The sequence below is a fragment of the Macadamia integrifolia genome, chromosome 9 (genome assembly GCF_013358625.1).
Source record: "Macadamia integrifolia cultivar HAES 741 chromosome 9, SCU_Mint_v3, whole genome shotgun sequence".
NCBI lineage: Eukaryota > Viridiplantae > Streptophyta > Magnoliopsida > Proteales > Proteaceae > Macadamia > Macadamia integrifolia.
In genome coordinates, this window is record NC_056565.1 from 13,658,859 (window position 1) to 13,663,921 (window position 5,063).

General features: G+C 39.1%; 1 long non-coding RNA gene across 8 annotated transcripts in view; it reads right to left on the bottom strand.

The window, feature by feature from the left end:
* LOC122089465 overlaps nucleotides 1–4,808 on the bottom strand; it is a 66,156-nt gene extending 61,348 nt beyond the window's left edge. For 2 of the 8 annotated variants that reach the window (XR_006143333.1, XR_006143334.1), the window contains exons 1-4: nucleotides 3,438–4,802; nucleotides 3,171–3,340; nucleotides 915–1,074; nucleotides 450–558 (exon numbers count right to left, since the gene is read on the bottom strand). This is a non-coding gene — a long non-coding RNA (uncharacterized LOC122089465). Of the gene's footprint in view, nucleotides 1–449; nucleotides 559–914; nucleotides 1,075–1,233; nucleotides 1,317–3,170; nucleotides 3,341–3,437 lie in introns of all 8 variants that reach the window. The other 6 variants (XR_006143336.1, XR_006143331.1, XR_006143338.1 and 3 more) reach the window with 4 other exon arrangements.
* Between the last annotated feature and the right edge of the window lie 255 nt (nucleotides 4,809–5,063).

Below are 5,063 nucleotides of genomic sequence, written 5' to 3' on the forward strand. Positions count from 1 at the left end.
CCCCCCCCCCCAAAAAAAAAAAATAAGGAAGGCGGGCTTACAGAAGTTGGGTTTTTCCTATTATAAACTTGACTATCCAAATTACTTCATATCAAATATAGACAATAACACACTTAATGAAGAAGTCAGGGCAATTAAGTACCTTAGCCAAGAATACCACATGGGATACAAAATATAGTCAAGCATTCCCCTAGATAAACCCATCACATCTGCAATTTAACTTATTTGGCAATTGGAGAAAATTAAAAGGTAAGAGAATCTATCCCAATCGAAAGAACAACATAGGGTTTATTGTTTAATGAATGGTCAGCTTGGTATGCACATGGCTGGATACACAGTTGCACAATTAGCAGGCGGTCCATAAGTAGTAGGAAACAGTATGTTAAAGGTTGGTGGAAAAATCTAAACCAGTGGAGAAAGCATAAAGAAGATATAGGCTAAACCATTACCTTTGCCACTTAGATTTTGTTCCCTGCGGCCCCACTTCCAAAGTTTTTTAATCCCATTTGACCCAAGAGCTAAAATTGCAACACCAGAATTTGTCTAAAGATGTGCAACCTGGATAGAATGGGACAATTAATCAATTAGAAAGTTGATGTATGTGATATATGGAAAATGATGAAAAATGAATTAAAAATGTCACAACTTGCACAAGCATGATTTGCATTCTCAGTCAACTCATACGGTTTTGTTTTATCAGTTACATTGTCCAAAAACCTTTACTTAATCTCTATACTTCTAGCAGTAGGATCAACCCCATTCTTCATAAATTATTCTAATTGTTAAAAACAAAAAACAAAAATTAAGACTAGCTTAAGAAGCAACAGAGCAACTAGAAACATAAGAGAAGAGGGTAGTCAATAACATATTACAAAGACATCTGATGTTCACGATGAGGATGATTACACCCTTACCTGGAGCATGTTATTAGTTGCTGCTCTTAGTGCTTCTAAGGACTGGTTTCCAATCTCAAGCATCTGAGACTATTAGCACTTCCAGGTATCTTGAAACCATTATCTTTTGTGGTAACAAGAAGATTTTTTTTCTTCCTCGCTGAATCTCAAATGAGGCAGACTGTAAAGCAATCAAAGCAATGAGTGTGGATCTGATTTGAATGAGGTCCTTTACAAGTGGATAAGAATAAAAAAAATCAAATTAAAACAATACCTACTAACAGTACTCTTTAATGCTCTTATGCAACTAAACGGTGGGTGCTATATGAAAGAGACTCACCCAATCTGACCAAGATAGCAGTTAAAGTGTTCTCCCAGACAAGGTCCGCCACCTGGTGCAAGCGCAACTGGAGTACATTCTCCCTTATACACTCCAAGAGACAGAACCAATTAGGTGACAAATGGCTGCAGGATTTGGTCAATGTGAATCACAATATGAGATTGAGAGTTGAGTACATATGCCTTGGCATGGACGACAATACAACCCCAATCGAGTTGACCAAAATTTTACAACTGGAAGAAGATAAGGAGTATCACCTTTATGAGTGGGACAGGGATCAAGGTGAGCATGTGTTGAATGAGGTTGGGGTTCGGCCCAACACCCAGATTACTTCATAGATGAGTGTTGTTGTTGAGTTTATGATGTTAGAGGGAAAAATTCACTCATAGACCCAACATCCATTTGAGCCCCAACCTAGTGGAGATGACTAAGAGGACTGGTTGCCTCAGATGGCACTCACACACCTTCCCCAATTCAGGGATGATGATGATGCCGACAATGGTGGTTATAATGATGATGATATATTAGCAACCTTAGGCAAAGAAGACCAGATGATGCAACAGAGCCAGTCTAGAGCCCATCAGATACACAGATGAGACTCGGTTTCATCATGCCACGTAGGATGAGGATCACATTGCATATACCAAGAAAGGCTACACTCAAGGTCCAAGTAGGCAGTTCAAACTTGAGGAGAAGGTATCGAGCAGGTATTTAGGATGGGCATGGATGTAGCAAGCTTGTTTGGCACACTGGAAGCTATGAGTTTGGCTGAGAATAGAGGAACTAGGCATTGGCATGCACCATCATCCTTCATAGAAGTGAGCCCCAATCCAACACATCAAGTTGATCGTGGCTTTAGCAGCGATGGTTCAACTACTAGGTATGGTGGACATGGTGGTGGGCCATCCTTCAAGAGCATCGGTTTGGCGTTTGGAGGGCATGGTGGGGGATATGGTAGATCTTCTAGTTCATTCCCCAGCACAGAATATAGAGGTGGGTCAAGTGGTGAGTCATCTTTCATCGACAGCATCTTCTCATATCCGGGCCAACAATTTGTGTCAACTCCACCTAGTTTCAGTTTCAATGAGCCACTCCCTAGGTTGGGATACCCCGATATGTTGATGATGGGGCTTATAGGTGGGAAATAATGGACTATCAGAACAATTGTGCCCAAAACTTGTCATGGGATACATATGTGGTGCATTTCAAGGAGCAGCTACCATTTATTCAACCACACACAGCTCGTGGAATGGACTCACCAAAAAACTCCACATGGAATTGAGTCGTGAAAAATACCAAGTTTCAGTCAAAACCTGGCATATCTAGGTTTTGTCCATGGTTGAAACCGGCTTCGAAACCAAGATTTAGAACCTTGATTAGGAATTGAGCACTGTTAAAAATGTATAAGTGATAATTATCTGATTGTCATTCTGAGGATTGATAGATTTGACCCTCCACCCTCCATGCCATCAAACAATTTTGCCAATAAGTAAGGAGGATTTATCAAAAGAATAAATAATCCTCTGCACCTAACAAGATTACTCTGTGTCAAATTATCATATTTACAAATGGAAGCGTGAATAAGGTGTCATTAAGTCGAACCAAAACCCTAAGTTGCTATTCCCACTATTTTTTTCTTCCACCAAAGGATATAAGGCTAGATTAAAAAGAAAGGAAGGTGAAGTTGGGACTTGTGACAACACATATATCTAAAAAAAGAAAGATCCAAAAGAGAGAACCCACTGATTACAAACCAATTTCCACTATGAAATACAACTATGCTAACCTGAAAACGGTAGTTAACTTAAAATGTTGATACTTCAAACAAGAAAACATGAGGATGATCTGTTCTGTGATAACCAGACAAATTTAACAACATCTAGACAAGAGGATGCGAAAGTAAACCAATAGAAAGGGCATTAAGATGATGCTCTTACCTCACATAAAGTAATCCCTCCATGACATGGCTACTCTGGGTCGAAATCTTTTGGCCCAAAACCATGTAATTGCATTAGACAGAACAGCTTGCATTCCAAAGTGGACAGTGTTCATCAACATTGGAGCAGGAAACTTTCCCAAATCATCTCCTAAAAGTGTTTTGTTATATCTACACAAAAAAAAAGAAAGAAACTTTTAAGCCTGAAATGAAGAAGGCATAAATGAACTGAAACTGAGTATTGGTAGAGCAGTGTTCAACAACTTACAAAGTCAAACAAGTACTGAAGCTGTACCATACGACTATGAAAAATAATGTCTTAAGAACAACAACTACAGAAATAGGGCTTTGAGTATCTGATACTGTTTTATGTGTTCCTTGTGAAGCAGAGCCATGCGGTTGGCTCCCAGAGCCATTTTCAACATCAAATGGAACATTGTTTCTCTCATTTCCATTCCCTTCAATATGGTAAGATGTGTTATCCAAGGAATGACCTCCATTGATATGCATACTTCTCAGCTTAGACTTACTAAATTTCTATCTTTCCACACCTAAACATCCATCTTTTGACCCGTCCCCTTCAAGCAAAGGCAATTCAAAATCAGAATCTTCTATGCTTAGATCAGCATTGTCTGAAGAAAGAGCTGAATGATTGATCCCATTCTCATCACACCAACCTGAGAAAGAAGGCTCCCAGCGAAGACCCTGGTTTCCACCTTGAATATCACTATCACCCACAAATGCACACTTTTCTGTTTCTAAATTGCTTTCTACCATCTCCTTTTGCATTCTAAGTTGAAGCCATCTACGAGCACACCCATAACAACTACCCTAAGGTCTTCTAATTTTCATCCAGTCTATACACCATATTAAAACCAAGACAGATGAAAGAATACAGCAAGAACACCTTCCTCAAAACTATTGAAATCAATTATAAATTCCCCCAAATATTATCAGTTGGCTGCTTTGAGAAAACAAAGCAACAGAAAAAAGTGCACCAAGAACTCCTGAATTGATCTCAATACTCGATAAACCACACCAATTCAAGCAGAACCACCAGATGTCAGAATTGACATATCTTGAATCTCAATCTGATTAAAGAAAAAAACCAAAAAATGCCTAACATTTAGTGGCAAATCCTCAAATCCACTGTAATAGCAGAAGGAACAGCTAGCTTTGCAATCTTCTCTCATTTATACAACCAAAAAAAAAAAACCTTTGAAAAAATTCTTAATTGTTCCAAAGCCTCTAGGAAAGCAGCTATCACTGATAGATCGTAATGCGTAACACAACAATTGATCCACATACAATGCACCCACCTCTCAAAGAATCGACGTTACATGATTTAAGGAATCAACCAATGAATTCATTACCGGGAAGGAGAGAAGGCACAAAATCATACAAAAATGTTTCTTTGTTGTGCTTCCAAAATGCACGAAGAAAACATTGACTGACCAGAAAAAATCACAGAGATTGTTAGCACGGAGATCTCGTTCAAGATCTTCGGAATGTCGAAGTGCAGAAGAGTGCGATGATCTGATCTGGTTCTAGTCTGTCGCTGTTGGCTTTGTAGCAATGAAAAATTGGGAGCTTGGGACAAGGCGAAGAATTCGGAGTTTTCACTCTTATTTATCGAATGTTTTACTTGAAATTTTTGTTTTAGCCATGATGCCCCTTCAAATGCATTAAATATCGAAACTATCCCTTCCTTCAACTTCTATCTTCGAATCCATCCTCACGGATTACCAGACGGTCCTCAATTTTTAGTTGTTACAGTATCATTTAGTCCAGGCTAATGGGGTTATAAACAGTCGGTCCCAGATGATCATCCGTATAGGTCAGTTCAGATTGGATGCCCATCGAGGCTACAAGCAAGCATCGTGACAGCATGACC